A 20,567-nucleotide genomic window follows, 5' to 3' on the forward strand; every position below is an offset into this window, starting at 1 on the left:
GCGCTAATTTAAGCAGGTGCCTAATGAAATGAAATTTAACTGATGTGCTGTTTTCTCTTTTCTAGGCAGACAGGGCTGACGCAGTGGCACTAGAAGAATGATGGTATCTTCACTTGGCTAAGGGAAGAGCACTGCTAGAAACCTTTCCGAAGTCAACTGGGTGCAGTTCTGGGTGAAAAGTGACTGTGACACCATAGCATGTCCCTCACTAAATGGTGCGTTTCAGTTTTCACGGGAGAGGATAAGCCTCAGCTCATGCTCATGCTGGCCTTTACTAAGGCCTCTAGTGTCCTGCAGAGAAAGCTCAAGGGCCATTATCTTATTGCCTGACTGAACAGCATCTCTGCAGTTTTCACACCGTCTTATGGTGGCACAGGTTCACTATCCCTCCCTACTTCCTCCAGATGAATTTTGCAATGAATTCAAAGTGACAGAACACTGACAGGGAAAGAAAAATTCCTTAGCTTAGAAGGGAAAAGAAACACAAATGGGGCTAGGAAAACCAGATTTTAACAGGATGTGCTTAGTGGCTTGAGTAGATGCAATAATTATAAAGGTAGGATTTTGTTTCTTAGATTCGAACATTCAAATACAACTTTGTTTCGTATACTTGTTGTATATTTGTCATAAAAGCTCAGAAAAGGATTTTTTTTTGTTAGAAAGATGTGGGTCAACACAAGGATTCAAGAAACCGGTGTTTTCAAGGGAACACATGTCTTCCTGTTGCCTCAGGAGGTGGCCATTAACAGCAAAAGTGCCAGTACCTGAGTTAAATTTGCAAGGATTAACGGAATGGAGAGCTGTTGCACACTTGTATTCAACAGACAACCTGGAATCTTACTGGATCATTTACACTTCTACATAGAATCATAGAATCATAGAATTGTTGAGGTTGGAAGGGACCTTTAAGATCATCGAGTCCAACCTTTAGCCTACCCTGACAAGAGCCACTTCTAAACCATGTCCCTCAGTGCCCCATCTACCCTTTTTTTAAACACCTCCAGAGATGGTGAATCCACCACCTCCCTGGGCAGCCTATTCCAATGTTTAATAACCCTTTCAGTGAAAAAATGTCTCCTAATATCCAACCTAAACCTCCCCTGACGTAACTTGAACCCGTTTCCCCTCGTCCTATCACTTGTCACCAGGGAGAAGAGGTCAGCCCCCATCTCTCTACAACCTCCTTTCAGGTAGTTGTAGAGGGTGATAAGGTCTCCCCTCAGCCTCCTCTTCTCCAGGCTAAACAACCCCAGCTCCCTCAGTCGTTCCTCATAAGGTTTGTCCTCCAGGCCCCTCACCAGCTTTGTAGCCCTTCTCTGGACACGCTCCAACACCTCAATGTCCCTCTTGTAGCGAGGGGCCCAAAACTGAACACAGTACTCGAGGTGGGGCCTCACCAGTGCTGAGTACAGGGGGATGATCACTTCCCTAGTCCGGCTCACCACACTATTCCTGATACAGGCTAGGATGCTGTTGGCCTTCTTGGCCACCTGGGCACACTGCTGGCTCATATTCAGCCGGCTGTCAACCAACACTCCCAAGTCCTTTTCTGTCGAGCTGCTTTCAAGCCATTCCGCCCCAATCCTGTAGCGCTGCATGGGGTTGTTGTGACCCAAGTGCAGGACCCGGCACTTGGCCTTGTTGAACCTTATACCATTGACCTCAGCCCATCGGTCCAGCCTGTCCAGATCCCTCTGCAGAGCCAACCTACCCTCAAGCAGATCAACACGCCCGCCCAGTTTAGTGTCATCTGCGAACTTACTGAGGGTGCATTCAATCCCTTCATCCAGATCATTGATAAAGATATTAAAGAGAACCGGCCCCAGCACCGAACCCTGGGGGACACCACTTGTGACTGGACACCAACTGGATTTAACTCCATTTACCACCACTCTCTGGGCACGGCCATACAGCCAGTTTTTTACCCAGCGAAGAGTACACCTGTCCAGGCCATGAGCAGCCAGTTTCTCCAGGAGAATGCTGTGGGAAACAGTGTCAAAAGCTTTGCAAAAATCCAAGTAGATAACATCCACAGCTTTTCCCTCATCCACTAAGCGGGTAATCCACTATGCTTACATAAAGCAAGCGATTAAACAGATGCCATGAGCGCTGATGTCTCTGTTATTCATGCAGTTTATTTTTTTTTTTCTGAGAAATCTTGACTTTAATACATATTTCCTCTTATAGTCAGAGCAACTACCAACATAGAATGAATCAGTCCTGATCTTCGTGCTATTCAGGTCCAGAAATTATACACTAAATTCATGAGGAGGGCACACAATTGTTGCTAAGAGCAAAACAAGGTTTTGTTTTGTATTTTTTTTCTTCTTTTTTCTTTGCAATTCCCTTAGGTCTGACTCTTGTTACAGAAAAATATAGCTTTGCTTTATATTCTCTAGACTCTTAGTTAAAATCAGAAGCAAATAAAAACCTATATTAAAATTAAAATCCGTGATGTATCCTTTTAGGCCTGAAGGACCTATTTTGGAACTCAGGTAATCCTAAGTAAGAACTTAGTAAAGGTTTTTTGTTTGGTTGATAATTTGTTTTCCCTTAAGATCGTAATTTCAGTCAAGCAAATCTGAGACCTTGTATTTTTGAGGCAATATTTTACAAGTTTCTCATGGCTATTTTTTAAGGATCATGACTTCTTTAATACAGATTTCCATAAATACTGCTAATTTTGTAATGTATGAGTTGCTTTTGTTCCTTGTTTTATGATCAAGGCAGGTCCTCCTTGCTCACTGTTTGAAACTTGGCTTTATCACTGAAGCCCGCAAGGCCACAATTCAGAAAGCTGCTGTTTAGAAAACCATGGCAGTTCCAGAAGCTCATTGTGAGACAAACACTGGACGTGCTATCAGCAATAAGAGATGCATCACACAAACTGAGCTGGAGAAGAAAGGCTTCCATGTTGAAAAAAGGTAATCGAAGGAAACCTGCTTTCACAGAACCATTATGACAGCAGCAAACTGGACCAGGTGACATGACAGTGATGGCTCTGTGCTAGGACCCTCAGTGACTACAGCCTTGCTTCAACCTGCCTTTTGTCCCCTCCATGCCCTAACTCCAAACTGGATCCTACTGAAATCTAGTCCCTTTTTCTTGGAAACAATTTAACCTACTGAATGCAAGTACTTGGTTAGATATGGTGACAATGTAGGCAGTCGTTGCTCTCTGCTCCCCGGGAAAGTGACAGCCCATCAGGAGGTGCAGACGGGAGATTGAAGAGAACAGCTCAGAGGGCTGATACTTTCTCAAGCCGTCTTTCCAGCGGGGCATAGCTGCATGGCACTAACTCAGGTGCAGAGAATGAGGGCGTCACACAACTAGCCAGTAATGAGAAGTTCCTCACTTTTCTAAATTGAACAACAGCCAGATATGAGGGCAGGGATGGCTGAAACTGCCCTGCAGTAAGTGATCTAGAGAAAACCTCGTGTAGATCCCAGTCCACTTCCTGGCCTTTCTCACCTTTCTAGCTGTGTTTCTTCACCCCAACTATCTCTTGGAGCCCAGTTACTTTGCAGCCCGCATTTCCTGCAAGCCATGGGCACACAGGAGGAAAACAAATCTATCCTTGGTGTCACTCTTGTGCGCTTCAATTCAACTCAACAGGAAAGCGACATTCTGGCAGTTTGGTGAGCCTTGCAATGTCAGAGCCAAGCACCATGCTACAGATTTGAGTTAAAGGTACATGGTTCAGTCAAAAGTACTAACATGATGAAATAAAAAACTGACTGCATTTTAAAATTAAAAATTAAAATCTGAGAGTTTTCAAGGCTGCCACAACCTATAAAGAAACAGAATTCAGATGATGTACAAGACACAGAAATTGGTTAAGCACTATTCAAATAACTTACTATACTAGTTTTATAACATTCACACATCTGTAGAGAACACCTGTGAATATTTGAGTCCCTCTTTCAAAATAAACCATGAATCTGCGTATTCAGAATGACTTTCTGGTAGCTGCTATTCAGTGCAAGGCTCACTAGAACTGAGTATATATATTTTTTTCCTGAACCGCTCTACTCAGCGCTCAAGAGAAAATTGAAAACTTTTATTCTATCTATCATTTACTCATGTATGCTGCTTTAGAGACCCTTCAAAGGCACGTGACTCACAGCACAGTCCTCGTTCAAGTTCCTATCAGTTCAAGAAATTTCTTCTGTCCTGCCCTTGCTGGTAAAAGGTAGGCAGAGGAAGAGCAAACAATGGACCTACTGCAGAAGGAAAGAGACTGCACATATGAATTTTTATGCACACATATAGAACACATGTATGACTTCCCTTTGATGTCTGTAACAGTTCTGCCTGCAGCAGCTCATAGTATCAACCCTAACCTGCTGTTTAGTGTGACAAAATGGAGTTACTTTTGCCCTGTGATTTCTAAGGTGACAGGCTGCGTTCAGCCTAGGCCGCAGGAACTGAAAGCTGCCGTTATCTAAACACCTGCTTACCAGCCCATATGAAACGAACTGACGGAGTTAACTTGACCCAAACAGGCCTGGAGTCAAGAAAATTTGAATGCCTTTTACCCTGAAATAGGGCACAAAGACAGGTGACAAGCAAATGCTCTAATTCCATTCTGGAGTGCAGTCGTGTGTCTATCTAACAAAGGTATTTTAAACCGTTCCACTGGAAGATTTCTGGGATATTTTGCCCAGTACCAATTTTCACATTTTTGAAAGTGAGGAATCACAAACTAAATTTAGCTGAAATTCACATATCTATGAATGACATCATAGGAAGCTATTGTCACATACTTAATTCTACCAAATGGTACAATGAGATCTTTTGTACAAAGTTTAGTCACAGTTAGAAAGAACAATTTTGCTGTATCCCAACAGCATCTATTAAGATACAGAAATGATCTATTTCTCAACAGAGTTCCTTTCTCTTTTCAATAGTCAGGCAGACAGCAGGCTCTCTATACTCCAGGCATATTAGCTGACTGTCAAGAAGACTAGTAATGTATGCGTAATCCTATGCAGCATGCAGTTCTTCATATTTTACATTCTTCTTAGATCTCCAGTGATCAGAGTTTGGTAAAAGAAAAAACAGGTTATAAGAAAGACAATGAAATTTTTGCTTTAACCTGGCATAGAAAATTCCTTAACTTTGTTCTCCGGGGATTAGTACTGTTAATTTTGAAAATGCAATACAAGGAGCACTACACACCCTTGTATTTATCATTACTCATATTAGTCACATCTCTGAAGTTATGTAACAACGGAGACTGTGTTATAATAAAATTCAAGCAATGCTGAAGGACTGTTAAATCAGAAACCATTTGTTGTGTGGATGGCTAACAGAAATGACAATATAGCAGCTGTGTTTCCAAAGCTGCTTAGGTCTCTTTCCTTCTTTGATAATCTTCTGCTCATCAAAACATGTTTAGGAACTTTACACTAGCTACGGGTAAATAAGGAAAAGACTGTTTGCCTAGCACTTCTCTAACCATTAATCCACACTTTTCAGCGTACATACAATCAATGTGTAACGTAGAAATTCTATGAGTTTAAGAAGTATATTACCTATGTAGTATTGAAAACACAGAGTATGTGAATGTGAATTCATAGGGGAGTACTAAACTTAGGTCTAGTTAAGTATTCTCCAGTTGCTAGAAAAGCTATGCAGTTTCATGTCGAGCCCCAGGATCTCCATGCAGTTGCCTTCCGTGAGTTTCACTTGTACCACACAATCAGCAGGGGTCATGCAGCCGTGACTTACAGACTCCCAGTAGCTCCGCACAGCTGTGAAAGCCCGATTTAACACATGCACTGATCTTCACTCTGTACCACAGCCTACTGCCCTGCCTGGAGAATGTCCAAGTTACTCTGAACAGAAATAAGAGCACGCAGAAGAACCCAAAGACAGTTAGATGGTTGTTGCCCTTAACAATCCTGAGCAAACTAGTGAAGTGTCAGACAGATCACTACTGCTAATTAAAGACCATTCATTTTGATAACATTTTTCTGAGCTTCCCAGAGCAATATATTCACACCACTTCGGGGTGGTAAGGTTTTTTACACGTGAAACAGAGCTTAGTAATTTGTCCTCACAACACCAATGCAGGAAAGCACCAGCCCTAGTTTAAGCAAACCATGTCCCCAGAGCAGTCTGGCTCACCCACAGAACAGCCGTGGGACCCCGAAGCAGGTGATCCTACTGACACGCTGCATGGCACAACCAGGCGGGTTTAAGAATAGCTGTTGAGAGCCTTGCTTTATCGAGCAATTTTTGGGGACAATTCTCTGGGACAATTCTCTGGAAAAAGGCCAGAAAATAGGGAGCCAAAGAACCCTCTAATGGGTGTGCTATTAAAAAAACAAAAGTGTTTATATAGGAACTGGGTAGAACATACTGATGTTTTTGTCACGTCACGTTACTTCAGTTCAGCAACGCCATCTGGGATAAGTTATTGTATGTTTGGTACTGGACCTATATTTGTCTCCCGTGAAGTGCGTGTTCCCAATTTAGTATTTTTTCCTATTTGGTTTAGTCTAGTGGAACTGATGCAGCTGCTAACACTCCAGAAATTCCAGGAAAAAGAGCACTTCTGAACCTATGGCCTTTGTTTTTTTCTGAGAATGCTCTCGCAAGTTAGACCACACAGTATACATTTTTTTGTATGAGGAAATTTTACTGCATGATAATAACCAGTACACATTTGGCTCATGTAAGCTCTATCAGCTTGTCTTACAACAGAGAGAGCAAACAAAGAAAACAAAGATGAGTTTTTTACTTTTCTATCAGATATGGCCACATATCCTATGGAGCTACCTAATCTATGCACAGAACGACTTCTCATGCTGTGAATTATGTTGCAAATCACCAAAAAACCCAAGGAAATCAAGTCAGAGGTCCAGGGTTTCTTTTCCTTGATCCCCTACTCAGACCTTGAGCAGCTTTGGCTGGCAGGGCTGGTCTGGTGGTTTCCACAGCAAGCACAGGACTGGCAACCTGTGGCACTTCACGGAGAATCAGTCTTCAACAGAAGCAGAAGCTGGCGAGAAGTGAGGCTCCACAATGCCTGGTTTTGCTTTGTTCTTCTTCTTTCTCCTCTGCAGCTCATCCCGCCCTTTACAAACAGAGGCAATTAGCACCTCTCTGCTGTACATGGTGGGTAGGGAAGAGGCAGGGGCAGCTGTCAGGAACCCGCCTACAAGGGTGGAAGGTGAGGCTGGCTGGAGGACAGCTGCAGGCAAGGCTGCCCAACAGCTGAAACCCCAGAGAAAGGCAAGTGCTGCCCTGGTGAGGAGGCCATCAGGCAGGTGAAGGGGGGGAGCCCGCAGCAGCCACATTGCGGGCAACATTCAGGCCAGCCCCACAGCTGCTCCACGCCACCCGTGGGTGCAAACTGCTGAGGGGCTGCCTGGTGCCCGCGCTCAGGCCACACTCATCCTCCCCCGTGCTGCTCCGAGCAGCTCTGCCCCGACCCGGGCTGCCCGCCATGGTCAGCCGTCCCCGCAGCACAGCCTGCCTGCCTGAGCCTCCCCTCAGGCCGCCCGCCGCCATCTTCACGGGTCACCACAGGCCGCCATCTTCCTCCGGGCCTCAGGGAGCGCGGAGCAGCCAATATGTTATGCACATCTGCCATCTGCTGGTGAATATAGGGTAAAGAGATGCTTTATAAAACCGTGCTGCCTGAGCAAATTCCAGAAGAGTGGTAAAAGCGTTTGTTTTTTAACTTGCATGTAGCACACCGCAATTTCTCCTACACGCAGCACACTTCTTGCAAATCCATGGGATTTTTGGCAAAAGGAGTACACCACAGCTGGTGGGCTCCCTTTGGCAGCGCTGCACCCCACGGTTTCCCAGCTTCCTGCTTGGCTGGGGAGCTCAGAAGCTCTGCCAGGGCTGTCACTGGGGAAGGCCATGCAGCAGCAGGGCCTACAGCGTGGGGCAGGCCCCGTGGAGGCCCCACATGGCCAGGCCCAATGACATGGGAATGGCCAGTGGGAAGCCTAAAACCTCCCGGAGCCCCACAGGGATCAGGGTCTCACATCCCCGGTGCTTCCTGGAGGCCTCCATGCCCCCAAGAACCCCTCCAAGTGCTGGGGCTTCTACCGCCCACATTGTTCTCTCCTCTGGCTGCCACACTGTTACCTGAAATGAAAGCCCTCAAAACCAAAAGTAGTTTAGAGGGGAGATATTTGATGTCAGCTGTCATTGTGAGAAATATGAAGGCTGAGAGCAAGCCCTGGAATCTGGGCAAGATCCTGTCCCTTGGACACAGGGCAGCTTGTTAAAACTGAAGGCGAAATCATTTTCAAGTACAGCAAAATAAACTGTTTGAAAAATGCTGGCTGATTGGTACTCTCTCTCTTCTTTGCAGGAGGTTGCAAAGTTGAGATCCTAGCTCCTCAGCTTAATGGAAGCCTTTTCCACAAGTTGTTCTCGTTTTTAACCTGAAGAAATGCTGTAGCTCTGAGAAGGAAAGGAACCATACTGAGCACATCTCAGCCTTTCTGCTGGAGCTCCCCTCTGCAGCTTCAGCTCCAGATATACTGGTTATTGGTGAGGCTGACATTTCTCCATGAAAGGTAAAACTGACTTAATCGTAATAAATGTAGTCTCATTGTTATTTCAAGTAATTTCATGTTATTTGTACTGAACTGAATTCAATAGCTGAACAAAGAATCATCACCTACGATTATAGATGACTTTAAATCAAATGTTTTCTGACAAACAGTGGATTTTAGTTTGTAACCAGCAGATGGCCATTACAGACTGTTACAACTACCATTTACTTCTGGTAACAGGGAGTAGTAACTCCCAAGTTCTGTCTCTCATAGCAGATGTAGCTTCCATTGTTTACAGTTGAGTATTTTAGCTATCGTTCTGTCAGCAAAAAATTCTGCCAAGGAAACCAAGAAACTAGTCCTGGAAACCAGCTGGTTGCTGCATGACTGGTAAGTTCTTTACCGGTATTTCTAGATTTTCAAATGCAATCTTTAGTTATTTGCTGGAAATTCTGACTGGTGCCAAGTAACTACTTCAATGTCTTCATGTTTTTAATATTCTTCTATGCTGTTATTTGTCCTGTAAGAAGTAAGGAAATAGGAAGCTTTGAACTAGTTTGCGAGGAACAAGTTTGCGAGGAACTTTCTGGTGCATTTTGGAAATTAGCCTGATTTGTTTGGCTTTGTTTTGTTTAGACAAATCATTTACCTTCTTCATTCTTTAATATCTAATTTTTGGTGTTGACAAATCTCCTATTTCTTTTTGGCATGTGATAATTTCTTCAAGCCAGCATCGTAACTGAAAGACAAAAAGTCTATGCAACATGCATTTCCTTCCCAGTCATTTAATTCAACATGCTACCATATCTCTAAGAATTCTAAGTATTTCATGGTTCCTACAGAAGGTGGTGTTTGTTTCTTAGTGGGGTGTTCTGGGTATGTATAAAAAAAACCAATGCATCTTCTATATACCCTTTTACACATGTCCAATAGAACTGCATAGGATTTACTTCATGGCTCCATGTTTACGTTTTTAATGAAATAATTTTTATCTGAAAATCTGCAATGGCTTAGTTGATAGTTGCAATTGTGTAGATCCCTTGCAATCCATACACCCACTCCTCACATGCTGTTTGCGCCTCTTTTAGTCCAATGGTGATTTTTGGTCTGGGGTCCTTTACAATCTTATTGGATTCTTTTTCTGTGTCCAGGCAAGCAGGCCATTGACTGCCTTTATCTTGTTGATTTGCCGTCTCTGCTGATGGTTGTAGCCTCCTGATCTTCTCATTTATGCTTCTTGTGCACCTGCACTCACTGGCAGAACATCGGGAACTGAAAAGTCCCAGACTTAGGGAAAACACTACCAAAACATCAAGCTGCAGCTTGACTTCTTGGGGTCAAAGGCACTAAAAATTGGCTTCTAAGGAATGAAAAGATATGAGAACAAATGCTTGTTATCTATGTTAATCATAGCCTAGTTGGAAGCAGGAACAGCTGAATTAAAAACAATCTTTGCATACTAGAAGTCAAAAATTGTGTTCAGAATCTCTGACATTTGAACTCATTGTTAGGAATGAGTTCAAGAGGTTATAACGGATAATGAGTTTAATTTCAGATTGCAACCACTGTCTATAATACACACACATATGTATGTGTAAGGAGTCCTATTTATTCTTACTCTTGCTCTGTAGCATTACTAATTCATAATGTATTGCTGGAAATAGTTTCTGGAGAGCCAAGCAAGGGTCAAATCCATAGCCGTTTTTTACAAATCATGACCGTTTCTTACCTGAACATTTTCCTGCAGGACTTAAGTTAAACACTAAAGTTTTTTTATGGATTTTTAAAAATTCAGTGTGCAAATACATATTAAAGTTATATACTGTATGTCACCTTAGTTCAGAACTGAGAAGCCAGTACAACTCAGCTATGATCAACCTTTCACCTTTGTAAAGCATTTTTTTCTAATCTCTAGGTTGTAATTTAGTCGGTTTCTTGCAGCCTTGTTTCAAAAATAGGAAAGCTGAAGATGAGCGAAGTTCAACAAATTACACTAACACAGAACAAGTCTGTGTCAGTGTTGTAATTGTTATATTATCACAATGCCATCTATATTTTTGAGCTAGATAAAGTCACAGAAGTAGCCTACCAGACCATTCAAAATCAGTTCATATAAGGATGCCAATCTCCTTTAAGATTTCACTGGCAATGGCATCCTTGGAGCATTTTAGTTTCAGTTACCTGAGTCAGTGGTAGCAGCCTGTGGACTGACATGGCATTCCCCACCATTGTTCCTTTCCTGTCACGAGTTTTGGTCCGTCCACCATTAAAGACTTCCCTTAGTTCTAAACTCTGACAGACCCCTCAACTGAGACTAGAATATGAAATTTCAAAGACTCAAGCTTTTAAAATGGCAGCTCTAGGGATCAAAATACCTGGATCGTTTCGTTAGAAAGAAAAAGTCAAGCGTGTATACACAGATAAAAAAATAGCTTGCTTTGCAAAAGCATCAAGTAGGTCTCCTACTAGTGGTAAATCAGAATCCATTAATTATGAGGCATTTAAGTGTCCTATTTTAAACAACCATCGTAAGTAAGTTTATGTTAAATGTCTGCATGAGTGCTGTAAACTGCCTCCTTGGCATTGTCTCAGGAGGAATTCAGTAAGACTGTGCTGCTATTACTCAGCTGTGCTTATAGTGAGGTGGAACATGCCATAACACAGTTTCAGTAGCAGCCAAATTATTAACCCCTCCAAGTACTGTTGTTAAATGTGGTGAGCCTGTGGTTCTTTTTTTCCTGTGGGACAGTGTTTTGTCTGTTTGTTTGTTTCACTCTGATGCCCAAGGAGCTTCGAAGCAGAAAATACAGCGTCACCACCTTCCTGCCTCTTCTTGTTACTGAGAATGCCCTCAGTTTTTGAGGTACCCCAGCACTTCTAGGTCCTCTGTAAATTCACTTTCCATTCAAATATGTCCCATCCACTAGTCCCCATCTTCTAGAACTCATTTTCCTCTTTTCTGCAGAAATAACTCTTAGACTAAGTGCTGCTGACAATCTTTTAAGAAGGCTGAAAATGTCTCTCTGTCACTCTTAGCTTTAAATGAAACAGGTAAAAAACAAGATCTAAGTGAAATTCGTAAGATCTGAGCTGAGAACTGAGGTCTTTTAAAAATATATGACATCCTCCAAAGAACAGGCATTCAAGCTAGAGAAAAATACTGGCAAAAGAATTTTACAAGTATTTTTTACCAAATTTTAAATGAAGATTAAAAAAATGCTGAGAGGAAAATTGAGTTAATCCTGGCAATTGAGATAGGCTATATTTTCCCCATAATTTAGCAGAGTAATAAAGACCAACTGCTAATAAAAAATATAAGTTAGAAAGTCCTGAAATAATTGTGGTGGCACAACGATACATTCTGGGACAGCTTTGACAAAACTGATTAGCTTATGGAGTGGGAAAGAATTCTAAAGGAAATTGCTTGAAATATTTTTTAGTGTGCTGAATGCCTAATGCAGTATAGAGAGGGTGAAATTCAGGTTACAGTTCTGCAACCAGCACTAACTCAAGGCTTGTAAATCCAATAGAAAGACATAAAAACTTAGAAGTTTCTCCATTATGACTTATCCATATCTTAAATGTCTGCTGCTGTAATACAGATTTGTTCCTTATATCTATTTCCTTTCATTCAACACTGACAAAGCCAGAATAAAAAACTTGTTTCTAAAGAATTCATCTTCTTGATGCTGTTTCTTTGTATGGCTCTAACCATCAATGTTGTTACCTCTAACACGTGAGACACGATTCACCACTGGGGCAGAACTGAGATTCTCCACTAGCAGTAAATGGCTTTCACATATACAGAATTATGTTTGTGATACCTGCTGTCCTAGGACTAAAGGAGTTAATACGCTCATTTGAGTGTATTCTTGAACTAACTAAAAGTAAATATTAATAGAAGAGCAACGTGTTGGTTAATGAAAACACCATGAAAAAAAGTGAATATGTTAAGAATTGTAACATTTATCCTGGCTAAATCCAAGTTAGAGGGCTTTCAAAAAATTGTTCCAGAAAATTGATGAAGATATAGCTGTAAAAATGTTGCATTACCAGAATTACCCACTGTGACACATTACTCATGCATAGCCATTACTGTCTTTATTTACAGTTTTGGTTTTTCTTTACATATCAGGTAGAAACTTGGATTGCTCTTTTGCTTTTGTGTCTAAATGTCCCTGGTGTGAATCTGGATCTTTCTTTTCCATTCTAAAATCAAATCCCTTAGTAGGAATACAAGGCAGAGGCAGCAGCAGGGATTTGTAAACATAGGTGAAAAAGCTATATTAAGTCTGTGACTAGGATTTCTTTTACTCATAACATAATTTGCATGGCATTGCTTAAAATGCATTTAAATAATACAAGCTGCTTGCTTGGATTCTGGCAATTTGCCCTAAAAGCTGAGACTACTGTTGTATCAACAAGTGTCTTTTTCACTATTTCTTGTAAATCTCAGACAAGCCAATTCTTTCAGCACACCCTAAGAAAAAATGGCGACCCTGCATTCATTACAGAAGTCAGCTGTAACAAATATTGATGACAGTTCTCATGTGAGACAGAGAAGATGCCCTGAATGTCATCACAACGTAAGTCCAGACATGTTTGGCTCCTGTTATTCTTCATTTCTTACATCTAATGAAGAGCAAATACATACCTCACAATTCTGAACAGCCCTTCCTCATTCCTCCCTAGCAACTGAAACTCATTCTTCCTTTCAGGTCCTTTTGTTCCTCTCAACTAAATCAGACCAAACTGGTTATTGGCATCCTTCGACAGGGAGGGCCAGTAAACCCTGCACCTCAAGTTACTTTCTTGTTTGCCTGTCAAGTGTCATTCTGCATGAATTCTCATTGCCATCTCGCAGTACTTATGAAATCACAGGGCCATCTTGCAGTCTATGCTGTGCCAGTGGCCAGCATTCAGCAAAGCTGTTGCCTCTTGGTGAGTTCCATCTAACAATTTGGGTTTCCAGTCGGGAAAAAGGGGACAGCATAACAAAACACATTTGTTCAGCATGGAACAGAGGTAGAAACACTTCCTCACTGTGTGATGCCAGGCACATGTAAAGCTTTGTCCTCACAGCTCTGGTCTTTGATCCTGCCTGCTGCTCTACTTCGCTTCCTGTCCTGGTTTCTCCTTACTCTGCTTCTTGCTCCTTTAACTACAAACATTTTGGCTATTTAAATTTTTTAGAATGCATGTAGCCTGTAGGACTCCACATGGTCCTATTGGTCATACAAGTTCAGGCAACTCTGAAATAGATTTTCTTCCTAGGCTTTAACATTTATACCCAAAACCTTCTACTTGGACAGACCTACCAAAACTGGTTAACCCAGGCTTCTGTGCACAGTTACAATACATACATTGCAATACTCCATATCTTGTGTGAGTATATTATGATTCTTTTACATATCATGACTTCTTTTTTAAACAAAAGTGCCTCCCAAGCACACAAGAATGGAGTGACAAGTGTTGCTTCTTGAGAAAGTCAGTCTCTGGCCTGCTGGCTACATGCTGTGAACATAGAGTAATGCAGTGAAATGATGCTGCTGATGATAGGTCATGTTCCATAGGCGGTTGGAGGTGAAAGTGATCTCAAGACTGCTTTTAAGAGAGAAGAGAATGCTCTTTGTGGGACCAGAAGGATCAGATTTTAGCTATATCCTAGTCATAATACACAGAGATGTGGCTGTTCCACAAAAGCTCACTGACTCAGATTTATGGGAGTTTTTTGAAGCAGAACAAGGTGTAAGTTGGTTTAAGAACCAAACTTATGCGCTAGGTATTTATTGAACCACTGGTACATCAGAGGGAACAAAAATAACCACCAAGTTATTTAAGAGAATGATCCACTTGTGTTTAACCAAAGCCACACAAGTAATCTTCTCTTCAGCTTTATGCTAGCCACAGGTCCCCAATGGAATTTCAATTTCTATCTCTTACATAATCAGAGCACACTTTCAGGAGAGAATTTGACCCTGAGGGAGGCAGGAGGACTGGAGAGACTTGCTAATAGTCATGTGGTAAAAATAGCCTTTTCATAAACCCTGCATGAAGCACGGAGAATGCCTTGAAACATGCCCTAGCTAGTATCAGAAATAGCCGAGCCAGAGATTAAAAGCATCCTTCTGCTCAAATGTAAAGGGAAAAAAAAAAACCCTAAGATATTCTATAACAGTCCTCATGAATCACTCCAGTGTGCTAATGAGTTTGTCACAAGCCACCATTTAAAATGGCATCCCTTTTTCACCAGCACAGAAGCACACCAGTTCCCTGGGCATTCAGGTTCTCATGCATCCCTTCTATCCTTAAATGCGGAGTGTACTAACATGAGTCTCATTTGGGGGTCTGTAGAAATCAGTCCTCTCAGCCAAGCTGTTTATTAGCAAAAAGAAAGGTGAATAAGCATCATGATCCCTGGGAAGCAGCACTTTCTCCAGGAGTTGGGAGAAGGGCAGTTTCTTTCCTGGTTTTGCCTATACAGCTTATCTAGTTTCCCTACCCTTTCTGCAGGTAGCCTGGTTCTTTAATCCCGTGTTGTCTGACAATGGTAGAAGATTTGTCCTATTTCATGCTTGGAGGGCTAAGGATTTTGTGTATCATTTTTCCAAACTAATTACTTGGATGTCTAAACTTTCCCATCAAGTATGGAGTTGCTTATCCAGATATATTAAGAAGGCACTGATGAGGTGCGTTTTTTCTGCCCACTGAAGTACAGAGAACAAAATATATACAAGTTAAAAATAATCTACTAATGGGATAAGCAGCTAGGGCATGAGGAGAGGACACACCTCGTCTTTTTTATGACTAGGGAAAGAGTGATATTATGACCGAATGCAACAATTGGTAGTGGTCAAGCATTAACAGAAAGCTATCATTGTTAAGAAATTAAAGTTCCTGTCTAAATTTTATAAAAATCTCTAAAACCACAGCCAGTCTGAAGCAGATATTTTGAAGTAGGTGTGTGCCTGGAAATCAAACTACATCAGTGGTAATACTGTTCATTTAAAAATACTGTAGAAAACCCAGAAAATCACAAGATACCGATAACGTCTGTGTTTGAAGTTAACTATGCATGGAATTCTGTCCTCATAATTACCTACTTACTATGAGAACAATTCCTTGTTTGTAAAGAGTAAGTCCTTTACAATAATCCATACTTGCAATTAGAAACAGTTTAGCAAAAGATGCTGTAGAGAGGTATGTCTAGAGGGTTTTGAGCAAAGCATTTACATTCTCTGTTCTGGATAGAATTTTGCTTTATTGCATATTTACTCCTGACTGGTTTTTTCCCTTTTTTTTTTTTTTTTACTGTACTATTACAGCTGAGGTGTCCTTGCCAGTGAGCAGCAAGGGCAGAGTGCTCCACAAGGGAGGGAAATCCAGGAGTCAAGGGTGACAGCAAGGCAAGCAGAGTAGTGTCACCTCAAACAGGGACCAGGAGTACAGTGCCTGAAGAGGGCAAACGTGTCAGGTCTGGGGATAGCAAACAGGGTCAGTAAAACATGGAGATTGACAGACAAGTCCATGGTAATGAGACAAGTCTGAGGTCAAGCCAGGAACTCAAATCCATGTGTCAGGGTCAGGATTCAGATCAACAGGGTGCCTGGCCAGGTATGGGCATAGGTGCAGCATAGCTCTGGCAGAAAACAAGAGTGAGAGCCCAGCCTAAAAGCAACTCATAGAGAAAGGTAAGCCCCGTAAGGGCTTCTCAGGCAGCTGTCCCTCACATAGCTTCAAGGCTGGAGAGCTGCACTATCAGTGTTGGCCCTGAGACCACGCAGCATACCTTCCAGGAGAGAGGGGTATGCTCAGGGCCTTGATAGCCTCTGTCAGAATTGTGTTTCCTTTTATTACTCACTGTACACATACTTACACAAAAAATAGAGGAGATTTTTCTAAGAAGTGGCAGTATACCATTGGGTGGGCATCAGGCCTCTGGCTGCTATTGATGCCTTTGAGAATCTCCCGGTTTAGAAGTTTAAAAAAACAAGGAATTATTATATAGTAGTTAAATTATAAGGGAACTGGGGGGGTCTGGAGGGAAGAGTAAGATGAGAAGACACAGCTCAGTTCCTAACTAGTATTTGTTAGAGCAGAGCAATGAAATACTTCATGGCTGAATCGTACCGACACCCAATGCTTCTTGTTAACCAGACTGCACTAGAAACCGGTAAGGACAGCACTCTGTAGTGTGCTTTCTCAAGGGAGAGAGATATCAAAAGACAGAAGAAAAACCTAATTAGCTAGCAGTCCTAGGCAACACAAAAGTGAAATAAGAGAAAGTAAAAATCCATTTTATAAATACTGACTTACTATACCTACATTTCTCCTTGCAGTGTGCTCTCAAGTTCTTCATTCTGGGACTAGCATATTATTGGAAAAAGCAGACATGTGCCAGGGATTTCAGTCAAAGTGAGGCTGAGCCCTGCGTCAGATGATGTGGCTCACGTATAGCATGTGGCTATACAAAAGGATACCTTATTTTATTCCAATCACATCAGATTTTTGGGTTTCAAATTCAAAACAGTTTTCTGTCTCTTCTCTGTCAGGATTTAAGCCACTGTTCCTTGTGTCAAAGCTACAGTGCAAATGGTAGATTTATCTCTATTTGGGTGCTAAACATGACAGGAAAAGAAGTTGCTGGCTCCCCACTGTTTTCTGACAGAAGGAAGGCATGTCTGACTTCAGCAGAGAAAATAATGTATCCGAAGAACCAGAGAATCCTGAACGGCAGAGAAATATTTTCAGGTTCAGTAGCATCTGAAAATCCTCAGCTTCTCCCACTTTACTAGTTCTGACAACTAGTCAGTCACAAAACAGTCTACAAAATGGCATTATGCCAAACTGGACATTTACCAAGTTCGCTTCTCTTGAGGCAGCAATTTAAAAAGCTCGTTGAGACAAAGCCTCAATCAGCACAAATAGTGGGATGTTAAACAAGGGCTGTTTTTTAGTTCTTTCTGGAAATGTAACTTTTATTTTAATTACAGTATAAGAGTGGTCTCGTGGTTATGACCCTGGGCTGCATTTGGGATCATTTGTTTGCATGTAAAGATCCAAGGAGAAAATGTTCATTCTTGCTGTTGAATTATCTGTTCTGCTTAGAGTTATGAATTTTCTTTAATCACTCTTTATTCCTGTATTACGTTGCTGCAACTAGGATAATCCTTTTTCCCTGTGAAGAAATGTGAGAATACATTTTTTGTGAGGCATCTTGATATGTAGTAACTGGCAGAAGCCAGAATGGTAAAGACTTCAAGCATGTAAAAAGTATAGAGAACATGGAAACTCTTCTCTGTGTAGCTAAGCACTGAGGTGAAATAATAGCAAGATATAAGCAGGTAGCACGATAGAGAAAACTTTCTAACAGGGAAGGCTAGCGAAGCACTGGACTACACCACAAAGGAAAGGATAGAGGCTCAACTACTGAAGGTCATTAAAAACACATTAGGCAAACATCTGTCTAGCCTGACATATGCAGAAAGGATCATGACTTGAGGAAAGGAAATAGTTTGGAATTCTGTTTCATTTTGGGGCTGGTCCAAATAGATGATACAAAAGGCTAAATGATCCTTCTGTTACAAAATGCCAAAAGATTCCCTCTCTCAGTGACCTCTTAGGAATTCCTGATCGCGTGAGAGTCTAGAAATGTGGAAGCCATTGTGGCTTATGAGGGTGTCTTTTTGTGGGGGAGAAAGGGTGTGTGCAATGTCATTAAATGTGCAGTGCTAATGTGGATAAAAATATTAAAAAATATAGGCAGAAAATCATTCAAGAATTCTGAAAACAGAAACGAGTCATGCAGTGAGACATGAGGAGCAGGAGAAAAAGCCATTAAGGCAAAATGCAGATTTCAGTTGAATGCTGCTACAACCAGCGGAGTGACCAGTGGATCTTAGGAGCATGATGCAGGTAAGAACAGAAATGTCCCTCAGCTACCATCTGTCACTGGTACTCACATCCTCCACAGCAGATCTTAAGAGTAGCCACGTTTGCTCTTCTTAAGCACTGCAGACATCTATAACATTTTTGCCTGTGTGGGAGGACTGAAAGATGGGAGGCATTTGAGAATATCAGTGATGTTCTGCTCAGTTTCTTCCCAAACAGAAAACTCAAATTATTCTGTGCTGAACTGGGACCAGCTCTTCTTAAGCCTCTCAGGCAGTCATCTTATCAAATTGAAATTCATCCTCACGTTCTCAGACTTGCTGAATGCCCTTTGAACAACTACAGCATTGACATGCTGCATTATAGTAACAGAAACCCAACGATTTATTCAAGCTAATCTCTTGATGCAGAAATCTCTTTTAAGTTATGTACTTACGCTAGGATTTTCTAAAGGTTAACCTGGATCGTTTTGAAAGTGAAGTTCATGCTGGCTTCTCTGAGAACTGTGGGTTCAGTTTTTCTTATCCAGTTTCTTTAGAGGTATTCAGTTATATGTTATACCAAATTATTAGGACCAACAGCATTTTCAGCTAGAGAAAGAATCACTGTTACCTGTTAGTTTTCTAGCTGTGAGTATTCTCCTTGCAGGATTCCCGATGCCATCATTCTTTCCACCTTCTCTCTAGAAGAAAAAAAATTACAGGTTGCTGTACATGATGAAAATCCTGGAATATTGCTTTCCTTCCACAACAGCTCCTGTACTGGTCAATCCTCTAAACAGAGAATAGTGCATATTCTTAAAGAGAAATATTTCTTCTTCAAGTTTGGGACATAACCCAGACAACAGTCCTCATATAGCCTGCAGAGAGTTTACATGATACTTTTTGTTTCAAATTTTGATACATTTTCTAACATTTTTGAAATGAATTAAATACTTAAGCTTGTTTAGTGCTGCAGGACAAGCCTTCCTGTGATGGCCCGTGGACTAGGCGTGGACTTGAGGAATGCATCTATAAATGCATAAATGTGTTCAACATTCCCAGCAACTTGAGAGTCCAGTGAAGACTACCTGCCACCTTGCCAGTGAATACCATTTGCATTTTTGAGGTTTCTGTGGGTTTGTGCGGTATGTATAACATCATAGGTGGTAGTCCAAAGAAGCAGTTTCTTAGCTGTAGTTTTCAATGTGCCTAATTGCCATTTTACAAAACTCTTTCTCTGATCTGTCATGCTTTCACACAGCCTCCCAGGTCTATTCCTTTGTGTAAACTATGCAACTGTTTGCTTCTTCTGCTGCAATTGAGTTAAGCTGTCATCAAAGATTAATCATCTAACACTAACATTTCAGATCTTTACTAACAAATATGTCATTACTTCATTTTTATTTTATGATTACCATTCTTTTAGCCCAAGGCCTCTTTCTTTGGACTTCTCTCAAACTTCCAGTGTTTGGGAGAGCATGCAAGAGAAATGGAGAGATACCACAAAGTTAAGAGATGGGGTGTGTGCCCTATGTAAGGTTAAGGAGCTTGCCTTTTGCTCTCTAGCATTTCACCAGACTCACACCTGTTGCTTGTTCAGCACTCCCAGCAAATGGAAGGCACTCAGTTCTTCTGAAGCTACTAGTCTACTACAAAACTTATGACAATGTTTGGTCTTTTAATTAAATGACCAAGACTTCTGGAGAAAATCGGGTGTTGTTTTTTAATCTTGCTAATCCAGGCCTCATCTGCAGTCTGAGTCTCACTGAACCACATACACACACGTGTTACTTGAGAAAGAGTGAGCCTGCACCCGTAACAGATGAGAAAAGTCAAAGGGCGGGAGGGAAAAAACACTGGCCCAGTTAAAACTAATGCAGCGGAATAATAATAAAAAGAAAAAAGAGCAATTGTAACCAGATCAGATTTTCGATCCAATTGTCCAGTTTCTCTCACAAGAAGCAGAAAGCTTGGAGGACTGGCACCACAGGGAGAGCAAAAAAGAAGCCCATGCTGGAAGGCCTCTTTTGACACATGTTCTTGTTTGTGTTAATGTGGAATTACAGAACAAGATGAACACCCTTTGTCTGTGGGGCTGCATTACGTAGGATGTCAAACCACTTTCTGCAGGCTAAAAATGCGTAAAGAAATGGTTATGGTGACCCAG

The sequence above is a fragment of the Chroicocephalus ridibundus genome, chromosome Z (assembly GCF_963924245.1).
Source record: "Chroicocephalus ridibundus chromosome Z, bChrRid1.1, whole genome shotgun sequence".
Classification (NCBI taxonomy): Eukaryota; Metazoa; Chordata; class Aves; order Charadriiformes; family Laridae; genus Chroicocephalus; species Chroicocephalus ridibundus.